The sequence below is a fragment of the Somniosus microcephalus genome, chromosome 8, assembly GCF_052327205.1.
Source record: "Somniosus microcephalus isolate GS21.2 chromosome 8, FLI_Smic_1.0, whole genome shotgun sequence".
Lineage (NCBI taxonomy): Eukaryota > Metazoa > Chordata > Chondrichthyes > Squaliformes > Somniosidae > Somniosus > Somniosus microcephalus.
This window is the reverse complement of record NC_140994.1, coordinates 42,670,369-42,692,930: the sequence shown is the minus strand read 5'-3', so window position 1 is coordinate 42,692,930 and position 22,562 is coordinate 42,670,369. Positions and strand designations below refer to the sequence as shown.

The 22,562-nt window shown below is 43.0% G+C and overlaps 1 protein-coding gene across 1 annotated transcript in view; it reads left to right on the top strand.

Annotated features, from left to right (window-relative positions):
• The first annotated feature begins 633 nt into the window (after positions 1 to 633).
• fam53b (family with sequence similarity 53 member B) overlaps positions 634 to 22,562 on the top strand; it is a 130,059-nt gene continuing 108,130 nt past the window's right edge. The window contains exon 1 of the mRNA XM_085994627.1: positions 634 to 949. The gene's annotated coding sequence lies outside the window, so the exon portion shown is untranslated. The remainder of the gene's footprint in view (positions 950 to 22,562) is intronic.

The window sequence follows — 22,562 nt, the reverse complement described above, 5'->3', positions numbered from 1 at the left end:
CACGTGGACACGTAGGGCGGTTTCATTTAGCTGCCGGGTTCTTCCTGCAGCGAAAGCCCCCGTTTAAAAGCCAATCCTCTTTATTGTGGAGTTGGGAGCTTGGTTTCACTTGGGTCACTGCGCCATCTAGCACGATAATCGCGCCAGCACCAAACATTCCGCCTGGGTCAAAGCCGGGGGCGGGGAGGCAGTGCCAATCCTCAAATGAATCGTTTTTGTAAAGCTGACATTTCACGTAGTTAAATTAGAAAAATTTACTTTGCATATTGCTCGCCGGACACCAACTTTTTATCCCTCCCTTCAAGAAAACCACACAAATTCATAACAACACTGTCCAGGAAGTGACAAGCCGACTTCCCTTTACATTTCAGCTGATGGGGAGTAGTGGTGAGTGGACGGCTCCAAATCAGGAAGAAGGGAAGGGGGGGGTGGTATTTCAGAGGTAAGTGGAGCAGCAAAAGGTTGATCGGAGCCGGGGGGGGGGGAAGACTGCGGGCTTTGCAGATGGGGAGCGTGTTTTTTGCAGGTATTTGAAGTTGGAGCGGCCGAGGCGGGTGCAGGGAATGGGCTGGGGCGGGTTGGCAGAGCCCGTTGCCTCCCCCTCCCATGGCGCGGAGTGGAGCGGCTGTGTGCGGATATTGTTACAATGTGTAAAGTCAGGCTGTGAGACAGAGTTTGTGACAGTGCTGAGACGGGCTGGGAGCAGCGTTAAGAACAGCTGAAAGCTTTCTCCGGCGCTGAACATGTCCTCAGCCTCGCACCACCACCGAAAATTGTGAGAGAGGGGGAAAGCACACATCAAAAAGGAGCTGACATCCCGATCTGAAGAAATAACGTTGGAGAAAAATATATTTATTATATATATTTTAAAAGATATATATACATATATATATCTATTAACCGATCCAGCACGTCGCATCCTCTTAATCCTGAAAGGATGGATGATCCTGTGGGTATTAATTTTCATGTGATTATACAATAGTTTCATATCCAGCCCGTGTCAAAAGTAATATTTAAATAAATATATCTGAGAACGAGCAAAGAATGCAAAGGCTTATTTACATTTTGTAATGTCTGAACCTATTGTTCAATAGTTTTACTCTGATTTTTGTTTTTGTTTTTGAAGAATTTTTTTTGTGGGGCGGGGAAGTGGTTACTGTTCGGAGGAGGTGCTGATGGTATTTTTTTTTAGTGGGAGCCTCGGTTTTTCTTGGAGTGTCTGCTTTGGAGGGCGGTCGATTCCTTTTCCAGTCCATTTAGTGCAGCTCGCCAGCACACTGCTGGGCTGCGTGAGGCTGCACATGGCGATGGCTCGATACACCGGTCTGCCCTTGAAGGCTGCCTGAGGAAAGTCGCATTCCCAGCACTACGCCAGTAATCCCGGGGGCTTTTCTTCCCAGCGTTGGTTTCTCGCTGTCACTTTTGCACAGCCACGATTGTATTAAAGGAAAACGCCTTAAAGTTTTATTTTTAATCTTTTTTTTGGCGGGGGGGGGGGGTAGAAAAAAAGGGTTTGCAGTTATGGTGAGGTTTAAAAGACATTTTTTTCATGGAAGCAAAAATAGTTTCTAGCAAGCAGTTGTATAGATCATTCCTGGGCTCGGATGCCACCTCCAGTTTGCAACAGTAACCTCCCCTGTCTGGGTGCATAGATCAACATTACTTTGCTCTATAGAATCAGCTGGCAGATGCAGTAATTATAAACATATAGACAGTTTTTTTTAATGCATTTATGCTTTGAATGGGTAGCTTTTGCAAATTTTCGAAAGCGATAAATGATGATTTAGGATTTCTTCCTAACTACAGTCAGCACGTAAAATGCCGACTTTGCCGTATTTGCTGATGCTCTGAAGTGTTTCTTGGATCTGTTAAAAGTTGACTTGGGCCTTGATGCCCTGAGACACAGTGCAGATTATGCTCCTTTTAACTGTGTTGACAAATGAAGGCATGACTTGGTGCCAAAATCAGATACTGTAGTATATTCCTCCTGTGCAGGCTAGTGCCACAATACGCAACTGTTTCTAGTTGGGAGGATGGAATGTGTAAGGTATTTTGAGGTTTGAGATTGGTGTCACATGGAGAACACTGTACAGTAAGTGCACTTGGATGCCTTTGTGCAGACAGCTGGCAGCAGTGTATGTCCATAGAGTTGAGACATTGTTTGCAATACATGATGTTGTTTCTAATACACATTAGTTCTGCTTGTTCTCTTTTGTCCTCACTCGCCGCTTACAGTGCATTTGTTAAAGTTCTGTATTCCCCACGAGATCCTCATTATTTTTTAATGTCTGATCATTTTCCAAGGAAGAACGTTACGCCATGCATGGGCCATTATTTTAATGTTGTACATGTTTCCAATTAGATTTTGCAGCAAAATGACAAAAGATTAAAAATATCTGAATGCTTTAAATTCTGTCTTGAGTTAGCTGATAGACTCTATGGGTATCTTCCTTCCATAGAAACATAGAAGATAGGAGCAGGAGTAGGCCATTCGGCCCCTTGAGCCTGCTCCGCCATTCAATGCAATCATGGCTGATCATCCAAATTCAGTACCCGGTCCCTGCTTTCTCCCCATACCCCTTGATCCCTTTAGCCTTAAGAAATATATCCAACTCCTTCTTGAATATATTTAATGTATTGGCCTCTACTGCCTTCTGTGGTAGAGAATTCCACAGGTTCACCACTCTCTGGGTGAAGAAATTCCTCCTCATTTCTGTCCTAAATGGCCTACCCCTTATCCTTAGACTATGACCCCTGGTTCTGGACTCCCTGACCACCGGGAACATCCTTCCTGCATCTAGTCTGTCCAGTCCTGTCAGAATTTTATAAGTTTCAGTGAGATCCCTCTCATTCTTCTAAACTCCAGCGAGTACAAGCCCAGTCGACCCAACCTCTCCTCATACGTCATTCCTGCCATCCCAGGTACCAGCCTGGTGAATCTTCGCTGAACTCCTTCCATGGCAAAAACATCCTTCCTCAGATAAGTCGACCAAAACTGCACACAATACTCGAGATGTGGTCTCACCAAGGCCCTGTACAACTGCAGCAAGACATCCTTGTTCCAGTACTCAAACCCTCTCGCTACGAAGGCCAACATACCATTTGCCTTCTTAACCGCCTGTTGCACCTGCATGCTTACCTTCAGCGACTGGTGCACAAGGACACCCAGGTCTCGTTGCACTTCCCCTTCTCCCAATCTATTGCCGTTCAGATAATAATCTGCCTTCCTGTTTTTGCCACCAAAGTGGATAACCTCGCATTTATCTACATTATACTGCATCTGCCCAATCACCCAACCTGTCCAAATTATCCTGGAGTTTCTCGGCATCCTCCTCACAGCACACACGCCCACCCAGCTTTGTGTCGTCTGCAAATTTGGAGATATTACATCTAGTTCCCTTGTCTAGATCATTAATATATATTGTGAATAGCTGGGGTCCTAGCACCGATCCCTGCGGTACCCCACTAGTCACTGCCTGCCATTCGGAAAAAGACCCGTTTATTCCCAGAGAGGATCCACACTGAAAGTGCTGTTAAAAAGTATAACTTTATGTAAGTTTATGGAGGAGGACTGAGGGATATATACTTAAACAATCAGATCTTGAAACTCATTATCCAAGGATAAATCCTTTACTTAACTCTCTAACAATATTCCCATTTAGAAAGAACTAACTTGCATCTATATAGTACCTTTCATGTCTTCATGATGTCCCAAGGTGCTTTATAGACAATGGATTACTTTTGACGTGTAATCGCTGTTGTTTTGTAGGCAAACAATTTTGGTGCTGTCGTTGAGGGAGGAATGTTGGCCAGGGCACTAAGTGAACTCCTTGCTTTTGTTTGGAAAAAAAATGCCATTTAACATCTCATAGCACCACCAGCAATGTAGCATTCCCTCCGCACTGAACTGAAGTGTCAGCCTAGATTATGTGCTCAGATTTTTGAGTGGGGCTTGAACCCACAACCTCTGACTCAGGGGCAAGAGTGCTACCAACTGAGTAAGCTGATACTTTGCTATGGCCGCAAAATTTGGTAGGTTAGCACCTGGCGGGGGCGCTAACGGGGCACTAAGCCCGGCCGCGGCGAATCCAACGCCGCACGCGACCTTCAGTGGTGAATTAGCACTGGCGCTAACTGTTAGCCTCTAGCGCCTCTCACATGGTGACGTCAGTGCGTGTGCAATGCCCCGTTAACGGCCCCGATGCTAAATTGCCTTTCGCCCCCTGCTTTAGCGCCTCGCACCGACAACGGCAGTAAGAAGAGGCATTGTGCACTCGGAAGTGCGCTGCAGGAGCGGTAATTAAAGGGACTGCTTCTGTGTTGCTTGAACATCGCGAAAAAGGTGCTTTCAGTGATCGCACTGTTTATTACTTGCTGCCTGCGCAAAATTTTTTACACCTTTTCCTCAAACATCTCCAAATGCTGCACTTTCTGAAAGTGATGGGGGCTGCAATGGCAGTCGCCCAGGTCTCGTTGAAAAACACCACTGGTGACTGAGGTTATACAGCGTGATTGGTCCTTCCCTTTAAGAGATGGAAGCAGCCTGTGTGATTTAAAGAGTGCCATTTGGACTGCGCATGACCTTTATCGCTCTGCCGGTAGAGCCCCGCTCTGAGGTTAGCGCCCTAAGTTAGGAGTGTAGTGCTTGATTTAACGCTCCACTTCCCTCTTGGAGCGCTAACAATGAATTTCGTGGGAGACGACAATGATTAGCGCCTGGCGCTAATTCTTCAACTTTTAAAGTTTTAGTGCCCCAAACGGGGCTGTACCGAATTTCTCCCCCTATGTCTCACAGTATCAGGCCTCAGTCAATTCTTAACAACAAAAGCGACTTTCATTTATATAGTGCCATTAATGCAGTAAAATGTTCCAATTTGTTTCAGGAAACATTTTTAAGAAAGAACTTGCATTTGTATAGCACCTTTCAAGACTTTGGGATGTCCCAAAGTGCTTCACAGATAGTGAAATATTTTTGAAGTTTAGTCACTATTGCAATGTAGCCAATTTGTGCACAGGGAAGTCTTATAAACACCATTGAGATAAATGACCAGATAATCTGTTTTTTACTGATGTTGGTTGAGGGGTAAATATTGATAACGACACTGGGAGAATTCTCCTATTCTTCTTCAAGTAATGTCATGGGATCTTCTATGTCTACCTGAGGAGGCAGCGGGCACCTCGGTTTAGTGCCTCATTTGAAGATGGCGCCTCCAACAGTGCAGACCTCCCTCTGCACTGTGCTGAAGTGTCAGGCTGGATTATTTTAGAACAAGGAATAGTTTACTGTGAAGTTCTGCTATTGTAGCAATAGAACCAATAACTATCTGTACCTTTTTTTAGCTAATAGTGCACTTGTGCCAGTTCAGTTTTGGCATGGTAAGAACAATGGGTGATGCACAAAATGAAACAGGCTTGTGCAATGTTAGAATAGCTTTTATCTTGTAATATCAATTGTCAATTTCCACGTGTCACTTTTTTTCTACAAAATGTATAACTTTTACCGTTTTTGAGGGAATTCCCTAATATTGAAGTGTAGTCTTGAGGCCCCTTCAATGGTTGTATAACTGTGGAGTATCATCTGAAACCTGCCTTGACAGATGCAAATATTTACAAATTAGTAACTTTAAAACAACAAAAAAAGTCATCTTTCCTTGCTCAGCAATTTCATAAAAGAAAAGGGCAACCATTTTGATTGTACCATCTAGCGGGAACTCGGGGATAAAATGTGCAGCTGACACAAAAGTCATCATCGGGACACAAATGGCATCAAGGGGTATGGGGAGAGAGCGGGAATATGGTACTGAGATAGAGGATCAGCCATGATCATATTGAATGGCAGAGCAGGCTCGAAGGGCTGAATGGCCTACCCCTGCTCCTATTTTTCTATGGCATTGAGACTATTGTGTGTTCATTTGGTTGCTGATGGGGATTTAGCCATGTTTTTATGCCATCTTTACCATCGTCAATGACAGCCCTGCGGTCACTGATAAAACGGCAAAGTAAACAAACTGGCACCAGTTTCATCGGAGGTGGTATGTGCCACCCACAAAGCTGGCACTAGACCATGCCTCTGATGGCTGTGCTGTCACGAAGAACAAGATCAGCACTTGCTGCACAGGCACTGTATTTTTGACCAAGGTGGCTAAAGCGTTTGGCAAGCCCCATTTAGGCCAGTTGGCATATTAATTACCATCCCAGTCATTGGTGAAGATTTTAGTCCCAGCAAATCAAAAGAAATCCTGAATTGTGATTTTACAATGCATTTGTTTTTAAACACTGCACATGTGTTACCTTGCACACATGCAGTTGTTTAAATGTTGACCCAGTACTGTAGAAATTGCCTTGTAATATAAACAACATAATTTCCTCATCCTGATGGCTATAAACCAGGAAGGTACCAGGTTCGATTACTGGTCCGTGCTGAGGTAGTTGATTCCAGTTGGGAAGCAGTAGGGCAAGACAGCTGGTTGCAATTCCCCTGGGACAGGAAAAGGAAAATCAGCAGGAATGCCCACTCCTGATTGCTAAACATCAACCCCTATCTGTGGATCTGTATCAGAAAAAAGGGGAAGAGAGGAAAATAATAATGGTCATTTCTGCAGCACTGGGAACTGTATCTGGCAAGCCAGAACCAAATTTCGAAGTTGAGCTTCAATATAAGTGCAGAAACATTGACCAAGACTACTGTTCCCAATCGTTGAGTAATGTTATTATTCAAATGTTTGCAGTTCCATGTAACTGGGCAGTAAGGTTTCATTTAAATAGACACCATCTCCATGAAGAAGTGTTGGCAAATCTTTCTTCAGGATGGAGGATGTCAGGAAGAGGAGCTATGCACATTTTAGTCTCATTAACATTACACATAAGTGGAGTAATGATGTGTTTGGCTTTGACCTACATCGTTCATCTGCAAACACTTTTTAATTGTAATAGTTTCCATTTGAGAGTTTTCATGAAAATTACAGTAGCAATTGCTTCAAAAGTGATTTATTTGGAAACTGCATGTATTGATTTATTGCAAAATCTTGACTTTTTCTGGAAAAAAAGTATCACATGGGATTGAAACATGTTATGGGCACATCACACTTACTGTCACTTTGGAATTGCTTACCTGACATCGTTCATGGCAGTCGCTGTACACATTGTTTTTAAACTTTGGCTTTGTTTTAGGATATTAATAGCAAATTTAAAACATTTGTTGAAACACTAATAGGACTGGATAACTCAATTGTACGTGGATTTGATTGGTCCATATACACCACATCTTCTACACTAAACCTAACTATTGATGTGCAAAAGTGGCAACTGACAGCAAGGTTATCACCATAACACACTGCCATACCTGTTAGTGTTTTGTAATGACATAGATACCTGGAAGTGATTGAAAGGCAGTAATTTAATCCAGGAGTTCAGATGGCATCATAAACCTGGAGAGAAAATTGTGAATCATTCATAATGGCCATTGAATCTATTGTGGCAGAGCCACCAGGGGACTCTTATATCAATGTACATAATTATCTGTAACAGAAGGAATCTGTACCTGTATTCGTTTTACTGCATGTAAATAGCGCGGTCTCTGTGGGATTAAGACCGAACGCGATGACGTCACCACGTAGGTCACGTGACGTTCCCAACGGCGGGAAACGCAATGGCATCATGACATCCGACTGGGGAGTGTCTTCCCTTAGTCCTCGTGGAGCCAGCATTGACTCAATCTCAGTCCTTTGATTAGGAATCTAGCAATTCCTACAGTGGATCACGTCGGGGTCACCACTGTAGGAATTGCTAGATTCCTAATCAAAGGACTGAGATTGAGTCAGTCTGTCAACCAAACGAAGTTTAATACAGTTTTGTATAAGTGGCAATCAAAACGCAGGAGAACTAACTAACAGGTCTATGCTCAATGCTGGCTCCACGAGGACTAAGGGAAGACACTCCCCAGTCTGACGTCATGACACCATTACGTTTCCCGCCGTTGGGAACATCACGTGACCTACGTGGTGACGTCATCGCGTTCGGTCTTAATCCCACAGAGACCGTGCTATTTACATGCAGTAAAACGAATACAGGTACAGATTCCTTCTGTTACAGATAATTATGTACATCGATATAAGAGTCCCCTGGTGGCTCTGCCATACTATAGATTAAATTACTGTAGCGCTGTAAACATTTTTTTTCAATGCTGGGTTTGTTTTTTGGCCTGCCAGTTACATAGAAGACAACTCGCGGTATAATTTGTGTTAATAATGGGTAATGTTCAAAAAGACGGACTATTGATTTGAGCCACAGTTAGTATTGAGAAATGATCCGTAGTTGATTTACCAGAAAATTTATGTGGAACACATTTTATAAATCAGTAAGTGTGGCATAGGCCTTGCCTACAAAAATCATTCCATTTTTGTGTATTAATGGAGAATGCATTTGCAAGCTGAAGTTTTTCTGTGGTGAGGCTGGTGTGAAGTAAAGTCTCTATTTCCTATGCAACGAGATGGAGCAGGGGTGACAGCCGTGTTTATTGTCTGAGGACCTACAGTTGATTCCAGTTGTAACTTGAGATTTGCTACTTCATGGGATCTGTGTTTTTACGCTACAATAACATGACTTGCCAGTCATCAGCCCTGAGCAATCTGCCAGTTAGAAATTTACTTCAGACCCATGTGGCCTCTGGGTGAAAACAATTAGCAAGGCATTGAAGCAAATGGCACAATGGAGCATTTTGTATTGCCACTTTTAGTTTGGCAGCTACAAAAACTAAGAATTTATGGGAAGCAATAGTAATAGGCCTTTACTCACATGTAATGCTGTTTTCCTAATGAAAAACACCCCGGATTGCTTTGTAACAAAATCACTTCAAAGTAGAGGCCACTTTTTATAGGGGCTGATAATGCCATATTGTAGAGATTTTGAATGTGCTGCTCATCTACAGGGTCAGTGCCAGCCATTACAAACTGTCTCACAAGACTCATTGTCCTCTTTATTCATGGTGGAGAGCACTTTGACAGGACTGGTATGATGTCATTGAGTCCAGTGCCTCTATTATTATTATTATTATTATTATAATTTTAGTTTCAATAAAATCTAACAAAAATGATTAAAACCATATTATAACATTTCATAGTGTATCGATGTAGCAGCAGTAAACCCAAACCAGCAGCCAGCATAGCAGGACTGAAATGGAGTTTTCAGTGCTTTCCTGGGACTGAGTCTGTCCGGTACTCCTTTAGAGAAACTTCAAGCGCTTTGGTCGGAATGATCAAGTTGAGGAGTAGAAGGTGGGCAGCACTGTACCTGAATCCATCGCTTGAAACCTCTGAAATAACGCAGTCATGATAGCTTGTTTTACGTGTAAATTGCTGTGTTTCATTCGGAGATTGATTTCAAATAAAAGCCTTGCACAGTATAAGTACTTGGAGAATAATGGATAAATAAAAAGAAAACTAAACTGCAAATACTTGAAATCTGAAATGAGAACAGAAATGCTGGAATTACACTTCAGGCCAGTCTGCATCTTTAAAGAGAAAAGACTGGTAGACCTTTTCTCACAATATAGGACCTCTGGGAATGATAAAGTATCTTTAGAGGTTTTGTTGCATCATAATCCATATCACTAAAATAGCTTACAAGTGTCACCTTATCCAATCCCAGAGATAAGATTATAGCTGTAACTCACTTGGGCATATATGTTTCTTCTGAATGGTCTATATATTATGGATATAAAGTATTAGTGTCGTTATCAGCTGTTGCTGGCGTCTAAAATATTTGAAAGCTGTGATACATATTTACCAAAAAGTTTGCTGGTTCTATAATGTGATGTGTTACATATAATATATGGTGGTATGAACCGGCAGTGAAATATCGGCTTGTCTGTGCCATTGAGATGGGTGCAGTGTAGATGCTTATCTGCCTAAAGGGATAGGTGGAAAACTGTAGCGCTTGTTGCCAAACATTCCTCTAGCACACTTTGAAGTGGCTGGAACAAGAGCAACATTTGTGGTGGCCTAGGAGCAGGTTGTTTGTTTGGCTTCTCAGATGGGGAGTGGGTGGGGATAGCATTAAAAATGGCAACAAAGGAAATTTTGTGAGGCCTGCCATTTTGTGGGGTGGGGTGGGGGGGGAAATTCCAGTCCAGGGGATGATACTGCAGCACAGTCCTGGCAGAAGTTGGGGGGAGGGGGGGGGGGGGGGGGGGAGTCACAATTTGGGGGCGGAACCCACATCCGCCAGAATTCTGCCCCTTGCAACTTCCCCAGTACCATTTCCAGAGTGGGTGAGCACTCCTTCTGCCTGGCCGCCGATATGCCCAAGGACAGCTTTGGGAGCGTGTCTGAGGACCATTCCTGGACTTCCCTGGGAATTCCATCCAGCTCGTCCCTGCTAGGCCCAGTGGCACCTGCACCCACTGAGAGCAGGCATAGGTCCCTTTCCGAACCGGGAAGAGGCCCCGAGAATAAATAAAAAGGTAGTTGATCCCAGAGGCTGCCCGTTGCTCCCTGAGAGGAATTGTAAAATTTGCAAAGCTATTTTTCTTTGGCCCTTTCCCGGCCTCCTGCATCATCTTTCAGCGTGGCAGGGTGCTACTGCGATTTCTGTCCCCTCAGTGAGGCAGGAGCCTCTGTTGCACTGATACAGCTGTAGGTGTCCGCCCTGAATATTCTAATGACCCCAGGCCCTAGATCTGGCCTAGGGTCAACGGCAGAGCTAAGAAGCAGGCAGAAGTCTTAACTCGTTATAAGTTGACCTCTTTAAAAGAGTCTGTGAAAGTCCTAAGCTTATATCTTTAATATTGAAATGAATCTAGGATGCCCTCAGATTTATTTTAAGAGTGGAACTGTTTAGTTGAAGGTCACAGTGGAGAACCATACATTTTGGATTGACTTGTTTATCATTTTCCCCTTTACTTTCTCCTTTGATTCCAGCTTCACGCTGTCTACCTTCAGATCCTCACGGGAGCAGAGGGCTGTGCCTCGGGGGATCCAGAATTTGTTCCATATGTTGTATAATTTGTTCTCCTGTATGTTGAGCAACATATCACAGTGTAACACATTGCATTGCTGACTGAGTGATAAGTGAGTTTGACCTGTGATTTTCTAACATGAGTTTATGCTGTCAGTCATTGCACACAACAAGTAGTAGTGCTGTCACAGGCCAGATGATTACACACAGAGGGAAAACTTGCAGCTCAATCATGCTGTGCTGTTCTTGCACTCTTCAAAACAGCAAAGGCCTGGGAATAGGTTTTCGGCTTCTTGGTTGGAGAATGGTACAAGGCACAGGAAAAACCAAAGAGAGGGCTAAAATAAAACACTTCTAAAAACGGTGACCTTGGGGCTCCCAATATGTGGTGTGGTATTGAGCTGAACAGGACATCCAAAGTTCAATCCCTGGTCTATGCCACATTAGTTGGTCTCCGCGCAAGTGATGGCAGGGGTGCTACAGTTGGCCTCAGCACTTCGGTTAGGTTTTTTTCCGCCCACTCCTGATAACCAGTAGCTCCAGTTGGAACATGGCTGAAAATCCTGTTGACGCTCAAACCTAGATTTCCAATTGGTGTTAACACATTCTATTTAAACAGGTTACACATCCTATTTAAACAGGTTAACGCTAATGTTAAAATAACTCCAATTGGGAGATCTAAGCTTCACTGTCTAGGCTCACACAAGAAACATGGCCATTTGGGAGAACTACTGGAGGACTGCCAGCGCCAACTGCCAACCCTGATCCCACATGAGTCACCATTTTCTAAGAGGAGGGCTGAAAGGAATTCAAAATAATACATTATGTAACATATGGACCAAATCCTATGGGAACGTTTTTCATAACTTGGTACTTGAGATGTCATAAAAGCAAATTTAATTTTAAAGTGCTATTTTTCTCTGTTTATCTTTCTATCATATAGTGAGCACTTAGTGTGTGTCACACTTCCTGTAAATTTAGCTCCGTCACACTTTGTTGATGACATCCCTGTGGTTATAAAACCGCACATCCCATGAGCAATGCCACGTGAGATCTGATCTGTACATACACAGTCTTGAGTCTATTACACGTCGGTCACCTCTAGATGTTACATTTGAAAGTATCACAAAAGTACAAAAAGTGAAGAAGAAAGGCTGTCATTTTCTGTTGGCTCACCTTGATAACTTGGACTCTCTTTCTACAAGCAGCTGCTAACCTACAGAAACTTCTCTGAACAGTTAACCTCTAATTAACCTCATTATAAATGTGTCTATTTAGACTGTTTCCCCACAGGGAGTACTAGACCAAGCTAGGTTAAACACAGATCCATCTTGGCAGCTAAGCATCACTACTGTGCTGCAGAAACCAGACTATCCATTAGCAAGGCTGTGAAAGATCAGCTTGTATTTCAAATATGCAATATAAATAGAATATTGCATGATAAATGGGAGAACTATGATAAATATCTCTGCTTATGAGCATCATAACCCAACTCAAGTTATTTTCCTATCTGATTGACAGTTATGAGATCCCTCAGTTCATGTTTCTCGAGGATAATTCTACAGAGACTAGTGATGAAAATACTGTTTAGTTCTCACAATTTAAAAAAAAACGTACTTACTCTAAGTCATCCAGGAATTCAAGATTGTAATGAACATATCGCAATCGACCAGACTTTAAAAAAACATTAATGGACCTCCTATTATGTTGCTCATGGAAAAAGTTTTTAAAAAGTCTCTGAGTAACAGCTTGCCTGTCTTGCACTAATTCTTTCTGTGTTGTTGTCTCTTTTTGTTTGTTTGTCACTCTCTTTCTGTCTCACTCTCTGTCTCCCTCCTTTTCCACCCTCTCTCTGTATTCCTCTGAAACTTTCTCTTGTGTTGTCTCTGTTCATTTCACTTCTTTTCCGCTCACTTTTTCTCTTTGCTTTATTCTGTAAGTCTCTCCTTCCCCATGTCTCCACAAGTAGAGCAAGGAGCGCGAGAATAGAGCCACTTGGAGCACATGGGGAGGAGGTGCGGGAACTGGGATGGAGAAAATCCAAAGCCGGAACACTGCAGGGGCCACCTGCAAAGACATAGAAACATAGAAGATAGGAGCAGGAGTAGGCCATTTGGCCCCTCGCGCCTGCTCTGCCATTTAATGAGATCATCCAAATTCAGTACCCTGTCCCTGCTTTCTCCCCATATCCCTTTAGCCTTAAGAAATATATCTAACTCCTTCTTGAATATATTTAATGAATTGGCCTCAACTGCCTTCTGTGGTGGAGAATTCCACAGGTTTACCACTCTCTGGGTGAAGAAATTCCTCCTCATCTCTGTCCTAAATGGCTTACCCGTTATCTTTAGACTGTGACCCCTGGTTCTGGACTCCCCCGCCATCGGGAACATCCTTCCTGCATCTAGTCCTGTTAGAATTTTATAAGTTTCAGTGAGATTCCCCTCTCATTCTTCTAAACTCCAGCGAATATAAGCCCAATTGACCCAATCTCTCCTCGTACGTCATTTCTGCCATCCCAGGTGTCAGTCTGGTGAATCTTCACTGCACTCCCTCCATGGCAAGAACATCCTTCCTCAGATAAGGCGACCAAAACTGCACACAATACTCAAGGTGTGGTTTCACCAAGGCCCTGTACAACTGCAGCAAGACATCCTTGCTCCTGTACTCGAATCCTCTTGCTATGAAGGCCAACATACCATTTGCCTTCTTAACCGGCTGCTGCACCTGCATGCTTACCTTCAGCGACTGGTGCACAAGGACATCCAGGTCTCGTTGCACTTCCCCTTCTCCCAATCTATTGCCATTCAGATAATAATCTGCCTTCCTGTTTTTGCCACCAAAGTGGATAACCTCGCATTTATTCACATTATACTGCATCTGCCATGCATCTGCCTAATCACCCAACCTGTCCAAATCATACTGGAGTTTCTCTGCATCCTCCTCACAGCACACACGCCCACCCAGCTTTGTGTCGTCTGCAAACTTGGAGATATTACATCTAGTTCCCTCGTCTAGATCATTAATATATATTGTGAATAGCTGGGGTCCTAGCACCGATCCCTGTGGTACCCCACTAGTCACTGCCTGCCACTCGGAAAAAGACCCATTTATTCCAACTCTTTGCTTCCTGTCTACCAACCAGTTCTCTATCCAAGTCAGTACCTTACCCCAACTCCATGTGCTTTAGCTTTACACACTAATCTCTTATACGGGACCTTATCGAAAGCCTTCTGAAAGTCCAAATACACCACATCCACTGGTTCTCCCTTATCTATTCTACCAGTTACATCCTCAAAAAATTCCAGTAGATTAGTCGAGCATGATTTACCTTTTGTAAATCCATGTTGACTTTGTCCGATCCCTCACTATTTTCCAAGTGCTCTGCTATTACATCTTCTATAATGGACTGCAGCATTTTCCCCACTACTGATGTCAGGCTTACTGATCTATAATTCCCTGTTTTCTCTCTACCACCTTTTTTGAATAGTGGGGTTACATTAGCTACCCTCCAATCCATGGGAACTGTTCCAGAGTCTATAGAATTTTGGAAGATGACCAGCAATGCATCTACTATTTCTAGGGCCACTTCCTTAAGTACCCTAGGATGTAGATTATCAGGTCCTGGGGTTTTATCGGCATTCAATCCCGTCAATTTCCCTAACACCATTTCCCTACAAATACTGATTTCTTTCAGTTCCACCCTCTCATTAGACCCTATGTTCCCTGACATCTCTGGGAGGTTATTTGTGTCCTCCTTTGTGAAGACAGAACCAAAGTATGTATTTAAAATTGGTCTGCCATTTCTTTGTTCCCCATTATAAATTCCCCTGATGCTGACTGCAAGGGACCCATGCTTGACTTCACCAATCTTTTTCTCTTCACATATCTATAGAAGCTTTTACAGTCAGTTTTTATGTTCCCTGCAAGCTTACTCTCATACTCATTTTCCCCCTTTTAATTAATCCCTTTGTCCTCCTTTGCTGAATCCTAAACTGCTCCCAATCCTCAGGTTTGCTGCTTTTTCTGGCCAATTTATATGTCCTCTCCTTGGATCTTATGTTATCCCTAATTTCCCTTGTTAGCCATGGTTGAGTCACCTTCTTTGTTTTATTTTTATGCCAAACAGGGATGAACAAATTCTGTAGTTCATCCATGCAATCTTTAAATGTTTGCCATTGTCTATCCACCGTCAAACCTTTAAGTAACATTCCCCAATCCATCCTAGCCAACTCGCGCCTCATACCATTGTAGTTTCCTTTATTTAAATTCAGGACCCTAGTCTCTGAGTCAAATACTTCACTCTCCATCTTAATGAAACATAGAAACATAGAAGATAGGAGCAGGAGTAGGCCATTCGGCCCTTCGAGCCTGCTCCGCCATTCAATGAGATCATGGCTGATCATCCAAACCCTACACCGACAGCCATCCCACCCAAGCCCTATCCCCGTAACCCCACGTATTTAATCCCCCCTAACACTAAGGGTCAATTTTTATCATGGCCAATCAACCTAACCCGCACATCTTTGAAGAATTGTATCATATTATGATTGCTTCGCCCCAAGGGGCCTCGCACAACAAGATTGCTAATTAATCCTTTCTCATTACATAATACCCAGTCTAAGATGGCCTGATCTCTAGTTGGTTCCTCGACATATTGGTCCAGGAAACCATCTTGTATACACTCTAGGAATTCCTCCTCCACAGTATTGTTACTAATTTGATTAGCCCAATCTATAAGACAGGATCGAACAAAGCCAGGATGGGGTTAAGTTTGAAAAGGAGTTCGAAAGTCTAGGGCTGTGCTACAGGTAGGTTTTCATGCATGTGCCTTTGTATTCCTGTCCAGACATTGCTTAAATCTGGCCTCAAAATGTGGGATCTCAAACTACAGAGGTGGGCGGGTAGATCTGGTGCTTTCTGCTAAAGTGTAGGGTGTGCGCAGGTTTGAGGCCCATGTGGGGATGGGGAGTAGCTGTTGAACTGATTGGAGATGGAATAAATAAGCTTATGGATAGATTTGTGGATTTTAAATTCCTGAACTGAATACTATCAGTTTTATTTTTAGGGATATGTAGTGAGCATGACGAACTGTCATGGTGGCTGTATCTCAAAATTTTGTTTGGTGCAATCTAGGGAGAAATTTGGAGTGGGTGGGGGGGAAGAAAGGGTTGTGCAATGTGGTTGAGATTACAACAGTAGAAAATGATAATTTGAAAGCAGATAAAAACAGATAAGTGAGGAAGGAGAAAATTGACGCATATTACAATGTTCAGGAGAATCACTACAGATACAAGAAGTTTCTTTGGCTATTCTAGGAATCTTTTTGTTGCTTAATTTTCAGGTGCAGTATCGTAACTAATTCACAGTTATTTATGTTAATGGAATCTTGTTTCTGGAGGCCTTGTACGATAAATCCAAAAATGTATTTTAACCAAGATTTCTCAAGACTGGATTGCTTTGATTGAACAGGACCTGCTAGTGACAATTTAAGCACACATGCATATTGCAATTCCTCTAATACCTTTCGTTTTGGCAAAGTTATTAGACTGTAAGTTTTTACATGTATTAGAATTTGAAAGTACACAATGACCCATTGAAACTGCTGTAACCTTTTTGTTTAAATTTCTAAGTGGGTGGAACCAAGCTGAGGAAAGGCCGAACATTACACCTTAAATTAAATTTTTTTTTATTCATTCATGGGATGTGGGAGGCGCTGGCAAGGCCAGCACTTATTGCCCATCCCTAATTGCCCTTGAGAAGGCGGTGGTGAGCTGCCTTCTTGAACCGCTGCACTCCATGTGAAGGCACTCCCACAGTGCTGTTGGGTAGGGAGTTCCAGGATTCAATGATGAAGGAACGGCGATATATTTCCAAGTCAGGATGGTGTGTGACTTGGATGAGAACTTGGAGATGGTGGTGTTCCATTCGCTTGCTGCCTTTGTCCTTCTAGGTGGTAGCGGTTGTGGGTTTGGGAGATACTGTCGAAGAAGCCTTAACGAGTTGCTGCCATGCATCTTGTAGATGGTACACACTGCAGACACTATGCACCGTTGGTGGAGGGAGTGAATGTTTAAGGTGGTGGATGGGGTGCCAATCAAGCGGGCTGCTTTGTCCTGGATGGTGTCCAGCTTCTTGAGTGTTGTTGAAGCTGCACTCATCCAGTCAAGTGGAAAGTATTCCATCACACTCCTTACTTGTGCATTGTAGGTGGTGGAAAGGCTTTGGTGAGTCAGGAGATGAGTCACTCGCCGCAGAATACCTAGCCTCTGACCTGCTCTTGTAGCCACAGTATTTATGTGGCTGGTCCAGTTAAGTTTCTGGTCAATGGTGACCCCCAGGATGTTGATGGTGGGGGATTCGATGATGGTAATGCCATTGAATGTCAAGGGGAGTTGGTTGGACACTCTCTTTTGTTGGAGATGACCATTGCCTGGCACTTGTGTAGCGCAAATGTTACTTGCCACTTATCAGCCCAAGCCTGGAGGTTGTCCAGGTCTTCTTGTATGCGGGCATGGACTGCATCATTATCTGAGGCACTGCTAATGGAACTGAACACTGTGCAGTCATCAGTGAACATCCCCACTTCTGACCTTTATGATGGAGGGAAGGTCATTGATGAAGCAGCTGAACGTGGTTGGGCCTAGGACACTGCCCTGAGGAACTCCTGCAGTGATGTCCTAGGGCTGAGATGATTGGCCTTCAACCACAGCCTGGATTGTGCTAGGTATGACTCCAGCCAGTGAAGCGTTTTCCCCCTGATCCCTACTGACTTCAATTTTACTCTTGACTCCTTGGTGCCACATTCGGTCAAATGCTGCTTTGAGTCACTCTTACCTCACCTCTGAAATTCAGCTCTTTTGTCCATATTTGGACTAAGGCTGTGATGAGGTCTGGAATCGAGTGGCAGAACCCAAACTGAGCATTGGTGAGCAGGTTATTGGTGAATAAGTGCCAATTGATAGCACTGTCGACAGCACCTTCCATCACTTTGCTGATCATTGAGAGTAACTGATGGGGAGGTAAGTGGCTGGATTGGAGGGTTACTACCTCCTGACTGCATATCACGGTGCTGCCACCTTTGGTGGGTCTGTCCTGCTAGTGGGAAAGGACGTACCAGCGATGGTGATGGAGACGTCTGGGACGTGGGCTGATAGGTATGATTCTGTGAGTATGACTATGTCAGGCTTGACTAGTCTGTGGGACAGCTCTCCCAATTTTGGCACAAATCCCCAGATGTTAGTGAGGCGGACTTTGCAGGGTTGACTGGGCTTTGTTGTGTCTGAACCCGATGCATAGATTGATGCTGCCCGGTTTATTCTCATGAGACCTTTTTGTAATGGTTTGATACAACTGAGTGGTTTGGTGGGCCATTTCAGAGGGCAGTTAAGAGTCAGCCACATTGCTGTGGGTCTGGAATCACATCGGGTAAGTACGGCAGGTTTTCTTCCCTAAGGGCATTAGTGAGCCAGTTTGTTTTTTACGACAATCCGATAGTTTCATTGTCACCATTACTGATACTAACTTTTTATTCCAGATTTATTTAATTAACTGAATTCAAATTCACATACAACCTCCGGATAAACCAAAGTTTCCTGTATGTCCGGAAACCTCGATCTAACGGCAGAAATCAGCAGCCGTTTTGGTTAGGGTTTTTTTTCTTCTCCTAGCATTTTTTTAACAGTCAGGCTCTGGAAAGCGTCTCTGTAGCTTAGCAACAGCTTCAGAGACGCTTCCAAGGTACGGGCCAAGTGTTTACAAGCTGTTGCTAAGCAACAGTGTTTGTTGTCAGATACGGAGATGAAAACCTCCGTATCCTTCAACATTAGCGCTGGTCTATCCGGAAGTTTTGATAGATCGGAAGCAGCTCGATCCCGTCGGTGCCGGATATCGCAAAGTTTCCTGTACTGTCATGGTGGGATTTGAACTCGTATCTCCGGATCATTAGTCTGGGCCTCTGGATTACTAGTCCAGTAACATAACCACAATGTTACTGTACCTATTCATTACAATCACTTTTGTAATATGAAACTGCCACTAGTCTTGAGCAGTACGGTTGTGGCCCATTTTATTCTTTTATAGATCAGTTCAATCTTTTTACAGTATGTAGAGGTGCTCTGATATCCAGTATCCCTTGATTTATGAATAAAAAGCTTTGTGGGAACACCAGCACCTCTACTTTCCCCTCCAAGTCACATACTGTCCTGACTTGGACATCTGCCTTCATGGTCACCTGGTCAAAATCCTGGAATTTTATACCTATCACTGTTGTGGGAACACTATCGCCACAAGGACTGCAGGAGTGCAAAGAGAAGACCCACCATCACCTTCTTGGGGCAAATATGGATGGGCAATTAATGCCACGTCACCCACAAGCTAGTCACTATAAGTTTAGTTTACCTGCGCAAATAGCCAATTTCCTTCCTACTATCCATCTTGGTAACTCAAAACCAGTGATCCTGAAAATGCAAATCAGCAACATTTAAAAAAAATTAAAACAAAGTAGATTGAAACTCCTTGACATCAGCTGCACTATGCTAAGTTAATCATAATTCATTTTAACATGGGATTTTTCTTAAAGGGAAACTGATGGTGCAATTCCTTTAAAAACAAACTCTATACTGTATATCCCTACTCCACTCAAACATGATTAATAATGTTTTGAAATATTGAAGATAGCATTTGATCACCATATTTTTTACCATTATTATGGTATGGCTTGAAGGAGAAAAGAAATGAAAGCTGACTGTAAGATGGCTGCTAGAGTTCTGAGATGTAAATGCTATTCTTCATAATGGTGGAAAAGTTATGCGGTCACAACACCCAGCATGATTACAGCATGAACCTAGACCACAAATATAACTCAACAGTATTTTACCATTAATCTCCGGCTGTAGATCAGCAGCTGGGTATCGATCCTGCACATAGATTTAAACATTAATAAGCAGAAACAAAATAGATATACCGATAATACAATCTATACAAACAAATTAACTTTAGGATATACAGTGAATTCTTGACTGGTTTCCAGATTTTGTTTGAAATCAAAGTCAGCAAAAATATTTTCTAACTTAAAACAACGGCAAACAGTTGTCAAGTACATCACTTTCATGATATTCTTGTAGCAGTCGTTTTTCATTCTCCCACTGTGACCTCCTCCCAGCTGAGATTACTGGATAGTCTAAGCTGTGTTCCAAAAAATGTTGAATTTTTCTATTCATCCAGGTGAGGGTTGCTAGTGCTGGGAATGCAGCCAGTGCCAGAATTAAGCACTACCAGGCCAGGTCTCTGACTCTTTTCTACTCTCACAATGTGCCTCAGCCTCAACCTCCGAAGAGCACCCTCTTTGAAGCAATGTGGCATTTTCCATATTCCACGCCAGACATTTTATGGGCTTTCTTGATTGAGCGTGCCAGTTTTGTGCTGTTGGCCATGTATGCTTCCTGGGAACTTGCCCAAACTCACTTCACATAGGACTCCTACAGATAGAGGAGACTTTCATTCTTTCAGTCTAGGCTGTATTTGAACCCAGATCACTGAGGTCAAACACTAGTGTGCTAACTCAGTGTCTTCGGTGCTTTAGGTCCAGATGAATGGCACATTTTTCTTCGCCTGCCAGTGCAGTGACACTGCAGTCGGTGAAAACATTTCACTTCACCTGGACTTGTGGCAATTCCATTTGCCAAAGAAACTACAACACTTGGTGCGAGAGAAAATAGTTCTTAAATTTGAGCTTAATCCCAGCATTATCCATAAGCATTATAGAAGCCAAAAGGCATCACCAGAAAGTTGTGCAAACCTTGTCCTGTTGTAAAGACCACTTTAGGTCTGCCTACAGAGGCTACTTCTAAACTATACAAGAGAAAACATGAGACTTGTTGCAAAGATTAAGGTCCAAGTTATTAAAAGTAAAGTGGTAGCATGGATAGTGGGATGGCTGAAAGACAGAAAACAGAGTAGGAGAAAATGGATGATTCTTGAATTGGCAAGATCTAGCTAATGGCCTTTGTATCAGTATTAAAGGCATAAAGGGAAAATAAATGTTTGCATGCTAAGGCATTACCACAAGTAGCTATTGAAGCCATGCCAATCACAGCATTTAATAAAGAATCATATAAATACTTGAGGAGGAAAACAGAGAAAAGAGATTAGAGTGGAGCTTGCACTGGCATAGACAAACTGGGCCAAATGGTTGCCTCCTCTGCTGTAATCCTATGACTTTACTTGCAATGAACCACTGGGAAGATCCAAGGTTGAGAAGAGACATCCACTGTCTAATATGTCAAGGGTATCATTATTGCATAGATATAGGTTGGTATCCTTCACCATAACCACTTTAAGGTAGCTTTAACCTGTACGTTACATCTTTATTTTGGACTAGAGCAGAGAAACTTGCAGACATCATAGTTGAATAACCTCTTTGGACTAATGTACACCTCTATCTGGGGGCAGAGTGAAGGACATCGAAGAGACAATTTCCTAAGCAGTACATTTATTAATATTAATTTAAACAGTCGCAACCATATGGCCGAATTCATTACCTCTCTCAGTAAAGCTGTCTCAGTAGAGAAGAAGGAATTGTTTCACCTTGTTATATTGCTCCTCATTAAAGTCAGCCTCACTGGGATTGAATTGGGTAAATTCTGAATTCCAACTTGCAGATCCAAATGACTGGTTTAATCACTTGTTTTCAGTAACTGTAGTAACTTTGATTGCAATCTCCAGACAGGGCACACTATTGAGGATAAAGTTGTCCACCAGTGCTGTAATAACTGCCAAACACTGAAATGCTGATAAGAGTATTACGGACTCCATTACAGTACCAGCTCCTTTTCAAAAACATTTCTAAGTGCTGAGAATGAGATCAAACTATGATTTTTTTGGTCTGATGGGAGAATACACAAGAACAAAAACATTGGCCCTGAAATTAGGATCGGGAGCTTGCCGCGCGTGCAAGACCCCGATGTTCACTTACCCGGCGCGCTGACATTTTAATTCTGGCCCGCATTGCATTTCCTCTCACTGGCCCGCTTGAGGTCCTGCCGCGCTGTGCGTGCGTGACCCAGCGGCGTACTTAGTGTGATGAGTCGGCTGGGATCACGTGAGCACAGGGCAACCAATGGGAGGTTGCAAAAGTTCATTCATGAGTTTGACAATAAGAGCTGTCAAACTCATGAAAACTCCTGGCCCCAAAGCACTACTTAAACCTGAAAGAAAATTAAAAAAAACATTACACTACTTAAATGAACCATAAAGAACTCTGAAAAACTATTTTAAACAATAATTATAAAATTTGAAAAAAAAATTTATATAAAAAATCGGGGCTAAAACTAAACTTACCTTACTGTAAATTCTTTAAAAATAACAAACCTGTGGAAAAAATTTCTCAATTGTATAATAGACCACTTATCTGTAAAACTAAGTACTTATGTGTGGTTTTTCAATGCGTAAATACCAGAGGCCTTTACACACGCGCAACTCTCTAAAAATAGAGGAAATCCAAGTCGCACGCGCTGCCCGATACCGCGCACGCGTTCAGCGTCTTAACCCCTTGGGTCAGAGGACAGGAAATGCCGGTTTTCAGCGCATGCGCTGTGCATGCTGAAAACCGG